Here is a 6,735-nt window from a genome sequence, read left to right on the forward strand (position 1 = left end):
TGAGTTAGTAAATTTGTAGATGACACAAAGGTTGGAGGTGTCGTTGATAGAATAGAGGGCTATTGCAGGCTGCAGCGTGACATAGACAGGATGCAGAGCTGGGCTGAGAAATGGGAGATGGAGTTCAACCTGGATAAATGCGAAGTGATGCATTTTGGAAGTTCAAACTCGAATGCTGAATATAGGATTAAAGACAGGATTCTTTGCAGTGTGGAGGAACATCGGGATCTGGGTGTGCAAGTACATTGATCCCTCAAAATTGCTACCCAAGTGGATAGGGTTGTTAAGAAAGCATATGGTGTTTTGGCTTTCATTAACAGGGGATCGAGTTTAAGAGACGCGAGGTTTTGCTGCAGCTCTACAAGTTCCTGGTGAGACACACTTGGAATATTGTGTCTAGTTCTGGTCACCCTACTACTATAGGAAAGATACAGAGGCTTTGGAGAGGATGCAAAGAAGGATGCAAAGGGGATGCAGGGCAGGATTGACTGGTACGAGAAGTCATAGTTTGAAGATAGGAGGAAGGTATAAAGGAGACATCAGAGATAGGTTCTTTACGCAGAGAGTTGTGAATGCATGGAATGCGTTGCCAGCTGTGGTGGTGGAAGCATAGTCATTAGGGACATTTAAGCGACGGCTGGACATGCACATGGATAGCAGTGAGTTGAGGGGTGCGTAGGGTAAGTTACTATATTTTACATTAGGATTAAACCTATCCATGCTCCTCATGATTTTATAAACCTCAATAAGGTCACTCCTCAGCCTCCGATGCTTCAGGGAAAACAGCCCCAGCCTAATCAACCTCTCCCTATAGCTCAAATCCTCCAAACCTGGCCAAATCCTTGTAAATTAAACCTCAGCACAACATCGTGGGCCAAAGGGCCTGTTCTGTGCTGTACTTTTCTATGTTCTATGTGCTAATTAAGGTTGACAGCTAACTGTTCTTGCTGCTTCAATGCCAATAATGACCAACCAATCAGCACCCCCTCTTTTCATGCTGGATAAAACGGTGGCCCTTCTTTTAAGTCTGCTTTGGCATTCTAGTTTTGATTAGTACAAATGGAAGGATGTTATGAAACATGAAAGGGTTCAGAAAAGATTTACAAGGATTTGGCCAGGTTTGGAGGGTTTGAGCTATAGGGAGAGGTTGATTAGGCTGGGGCTGTTTTCCCTGAAGCATCGGAGGCTGAGGAGTGACCTTATTGAGGTTTATAAAATCATGAGGGGCATGGATAGGATAAATAGACAAAATCTCTTCTCTCGAGTGGGGCAGTCCAGAACTAAAGGGCATAGGTTTAGGGTGAGCAGGGAAAGATATAAAAGAGACCTAAGGGGCAACTTTTTCAGGCAAAGGGTGGTACGTGTATGGAATGAGCTGCCAGAGGAAGTGGTGGAGGCTGGTACAATTGCACCATTTGAAAGGTATCTGGATGGGTATATCCTGTAACCAAGTCACTCTTTATTTATGCATGTATAGTACCTGTCACTGGTTTGGCTTCCTTCGAGCCAGCTCTCAAAGTGAACAGAATCTCTGACACTCCTGTATATATCTGTCAGCCAGTGGTCCCTGATTGGAATCCAGATTAACAGTCCCAGGGAATTCATATTTTATAAAGTCCACCTGGCTGACTTTGTTCCAATTACTACAAGCAGTGGTTATATGAGGAATTCGAAGTGTGCGTGAGAGCATGGGACAGATTAGAGATAGGTTGGAGGATGAAGAGATATGAGGGGTGAGGGGGCCTTGAACACAACAGAGCAGGTCTTCTAATAAGCTCATTTCTCCACTCTTTTGCCTGTGTGGTCATCTCTGACTTGTCTCTGGAAGCAGGGGCCTGACTTCATCTCATCCTCATTTCCCAGAACTGAGGGGTACATTTTGAAGGAGATGAGTGTACCAGATGAGATAATTTTCAGACTCTTCCTTAATGCCTATTAGTGAAAACATGACTGTGGACTGCAATTGGTAATAACTATTAGTTTGCTATCTTTTGATCTAGCTAAAAGGCATGTATTACGTTGGGTGAGTTTGTTGCTACCATGCAAATTATTTGCTGGTTTGAAGTTTAGCCTACCGTTTGAGAGAAACAGGCTTTTGAAATGATCTGAAGGTTCCTTCACAAGATCTTCGTGGCCTGAGTGTTGAGAAGGTAAATGTGTTGATGGTGGAATTCAGTTTGATTCCAAGGTTAAATGGAACTTGAGAATTTTAACCAGAAGGCATCATTAAAATGTTATTGGAATAGTCAAGAAGCAGATATGAAATGCCTGCTGGCCCTGTTCCAAACTCACAAGGTATAAGTCTGACTTAAATTGTCTTTATTGAACAGACTGTAAGGTGGATGCCTGCAGCAAGTGCCTCATGGTAGAAGTAACATGATTTTGACAAACCAGGAAGATATATTAGTACAGGATTGCATTTCTATCCTCATGGGCCTAGGGTAATTTAGGCAACATTCAACAGGCATGGAGGATTCTCAGTGTGTGCTGTGCAGGGAAGAAAGAGAGAGTCCAGGCCAGGAACGTAGACTTTCCAACTCCTCTAGGCCAAACAAAGGAAAATACTAACCTTATTTTGAAGGGCCTCTTTTGCTTCCAGTCCTTTTCCAAGTTGAGTTAGCTGGCAGAAAGACTATAGCGACTTCCTTGCTCGGGCCGAAGTTACAATAATAGGCAGACTAGATAATATCAACAGATCTCTTCATCTGCACAGATAAAGCAGGTCCTCCGTGGCTTCCGTTGGCATTTGCTCTGTACTTGCACTTGAGTAACACATTGACAGTAAATCATCAGGTCAATTGTTAACTGCTTCCCTGGCCAGACTACAAATAATCCTCTGTTTCTAAATCTGTAACCATCAAAATCAACACTTTCCTGAAAGATCAACGATCTTTCCATGATCAAACCGTAGAACAAATCATATAGCGGTCCAATTAATTTGGGAGTTTGTTTGTAATTCTGAACAAATCAATAATACTTCAGGCATGAATGAAAAGCCCAGGTACAAATGTAGAACATCTCCTCAGTGTAGTAGACAATTTTCATTGAATAATGGAAATCATTTTGGTAAGAGAACACAATATTCAAATACAAAATAAACAGCTTTGTGCACTTTAAAGCAGGGAAATGAGAGGCATACTAAGTAAATTAGCAAAGTTGATGTAAAATAAATCATCTGGTCTGGCTCCATTTTCAAAGTGGAAACACTAATTATCACTTTTGGATATTCAGAGATTAGAATATAATTTCAGCCTCAAAGGAGACCTTCCAAGCTTACCTGCTTGTGCAGTGCTGTATCTTCAGCTGTTCTCTTTAAAGCCCGCTTTTTTTGTTGTTAGCCTGTTCTTTTGACTTGTAGATGGAGCCAAAATTTCTTCCTTTATTTTCCTCATGCAACACCCTCCTCAAAAGTGGTAGAGGAAATTTCTGGCAGTTCTTCTGTGAGGAAAGAGTGGCTGGGGATAGATGCTGGGGTTGGATAAGCCATGGCTTCATGAGAGAGTCATAAGGAAGTGATTTCATTAATCCAAACCCCCATAATGAAAGTTTCTTTGTGCTTATCTTGATTGGCCTTTTCTGTTATTCCAGCAATTGCAGACCTGCTACAGGTTGGCAGGAATGTTACTGTGGTTTCCTTTGGAGGATATAGGTACCCTATTGACATAATAGGGTATTATGGATATTCAGATCATTTTCAGATAAATGCTGTGAATAGGTGGATTTTTTATCATAATCTAACTCTGCAAGTTAAAATCATAGAGGGTCAAGCTACAGTTGGATAAGTAACTGCCTCGTTTTAATTGTCCACCTTTCCAGTTTTTGCTGGATAGCTCAGTTAAAATTAAATGCATCCTTTAAATATTGTCCCAACCCTTGCATTTATTCACTTTCTCTCTCACTTCTCAACAATATTTTTCTTTTCCTTTTGGCATGTACTTTGTCAGTTTTGTCTTATTTTATTCTTTCCATGTTTAACCTTGCTTTGGCACTCCATCTGACGAAGGAGCAAGGCTCTGAAAGCTTGAGATTTCAAATAAACCAGTTGGGCTATAACTTAATGCCGTGTGACTTCTGACCTTATTCACTGATAGATTTAGTCATAGTTTGTCAGATTGCTGCCTTCCACTAACTTTGTTCTCCTGAGAAAACCAAGATCTAAATGCAACATAGAATCATTGTAAGCCAGACCAAGAAGGAATGTGACAGTTTTAATTAGTGGCTGAAGAGACAAGAAAATTGCACTTGATTGTTGCCTGTGGTAGAATAAAAACTACAATTCTCTTTCTACTGCACATTGAGAACTTTTGCTACAATGCTGAACAACTGGAAGATAAGATGCTGCAGCGGGCGAATGTAATTACAGGTTGACGCATTAAAGTGCGTAGTTTATATTATGAATCTCAGTGTAAGACGTTTACGTACACACATGACAGAAAAGATGACAATGGCTAGCAGGTTTTTGCAAGAAATGCTCAAAAATTAAATACTTGTGATATGTTATCAATTATATGGTTATTCAAGAACTTTGAAAAATAATACGGTTAAAGATTCCCTTTGTGAATACGCAAAAGTTTTGAATGCACCTTCTAAATCCAATGGAAAGTATACAGTTTTGTATTTGTTCATCTATGTTTATTTGTTTAGTGAGAGGATTCTTTCAAAACACATGTGCATAATACATTATTTATGATTGTATAAATAATAATGGGAAATCTTTAATTTAGCTAATGAGGTGTACCAAAGGTGTACCCTTTGAATATGTGGAAATTTTTTCCTAAATGTGGCTAAGTTTGAATTTGGCTAATTCTTTCTGGTGAAGGATACAAGGATAAACCCACAACAGCTTAGATTTAAGCCTTGTGGACTTTCAAGTCCTCAATTTCTGAAAATTCTTGATCCTTTAATTTGTGCTCTCTCTCGAGACTTTCATTCAGAATAGACAATATTGCTGTTCTTGAATTTTGGGAGCAGCAGATGCTGCAAATCATTTAAATAGTTGAAAACTATGGCTTTTATTGCACGTCAGGGAGGACGGGAGAAAGAAATAAGAAAGAAGCTGCATTTACCTTTGCTCATAGCAGAGGCTGCTTGCCATTTGTGACAACAAAATGTTTACATGCAGTGAATGATGTGTTCACCCAAATTGTATCTCTAGGAAGTGGTTCTTAATTAAATTCTGTCTGGCTTGTTATGCCTAATGATGCCTCGCTCTATCACAGTGTGAGTGATGCTCCTCCTGTTCAATGTCCTGATTTCCTCCTCAGAAAACTGCTGTCACTCTCCCAGCTCTTCAGCATCTATAAAATCCCCTTTTTGCCTGCTCCCATTGAGCCGAGTACAACTGGCTAGGATTATGAGTCATGGTCATCCGGAGTTTATTGCAATGCCCCTCAGATTGATTCTAGCATCAGCATCCATTCCTTTGTATGCAAAAGAATGAGCTGCATTGCATTGTAATTTGCCTTGGTCAGGACATTCCTGAAATGAGTCATCAGTAACGGTTGGAGAGGGAAGCCCTTGACTCTAACTAGCCATCCTTGTGTGGAATTTGTCCCTTTGAACATGTCAGGAATAAGAAAGTTATCAAGAATATTGGCATCATGGCAGCTGCCAGGATACCTGGTGCAGATCTGTGATGGGATGGTCTCCTATTTCCTCAGATCACAAGTGCTGCTCCAAAAGATGACAGAGTTCTGTAATGGTGCCCCAGGGTATGCTCAGTCTACGTCTGCACTGAGCTGAGGTCATGTGAGGAATGACAGCAAGGTTGGTTCACTCTTGGCCTTCCAAAGCTCCTCCACATCGTGAGAAGGATCTTCTGCTGGAGTTTCTTCAAGTGGAAGCTGTTCAGCATTAGCTGAAGGTTGCGGTTGGTCCTGGCCTTTCTGACTCCTTGATGCTCTTCAATGTGTCAACAATAATGATAGCACCTGCCATTAATGGATCCATTAGGGACAGTGCAGTGAACCTACATGGGAATATCAGGACAAAACACCTTATAGGAATTTTGAGTCCTGACAGTCATATCAAACATACAGACTGCTATACAAATGACATGGGGGCCTCCCAGAGGGAGGGCCATGAAATGCATCTAAATTGGTCTCTGAGATATTATACTTGATGCAGGGGTATAGCACAAGCCATGGCACAAATTTCCTTTATTGGTCAGAGCATTGAGTATAGGAGTTGGGATGTCATGTTGCGGCTGTACAGGCTGTTGGTTAGGCCGCTTTTGGAATATTGCGTGCAACTCTGACCTCCTTCATATTGGAAGGATGTTGTGAAACTCGAAAGGTTCAGAAAAGACTTACAAGGATGTTGCCAGGGTTGGAGGATTTGAGCTATAGGGAGAGACTGAACAGGCTGGGGCTGTTTTCCCTGGAGCATCGGAGGCTGAGGGGTGAGCTTATAGAGGTTTATAAAGTCACGAGGAGCATGGATAGGATAAACAGACAAGGTATTTTCCCTGGGGTGGGGGAGTCCAGAACTAGAGGGCATAGGTTAAGGGTGAGAGGGGAAAGATATAAAAGGGACCTAACTGGCAACTTTTTCACACAGAGGGTGGTGCGTGTATGGAATGAGCTGCCAGAGGAAGTGGTGGAGGCTGGTAAAATTACAGCATTTGAAAGGCATCTGGATGGGTATATGAATAGGAAGGGTTTAGAGGGATATGGGCTAAGTCCTGGTAAATGGGACTAGATTAGTTTAGGATATCTGGGCTGCATGGACGATTTG

This window comes from Chiloscyllium plagiosum, unplaced genomic scaffold (assembly GCF_037043375.1).
Source record: "Chiloscyllium plagiosum isolate Xiang-an unplaced genomic scaffold, Cpla_swu_hap1 HiC_scaffold_14, whole genome shotgun sequence".
NCBI lineage: Eukaryota > Metazoa > Chordata > Chondrichthyes > Orectolobiformes > Hemiscylliidae > Chiloscyllium > Chiloscyllium plagiosum.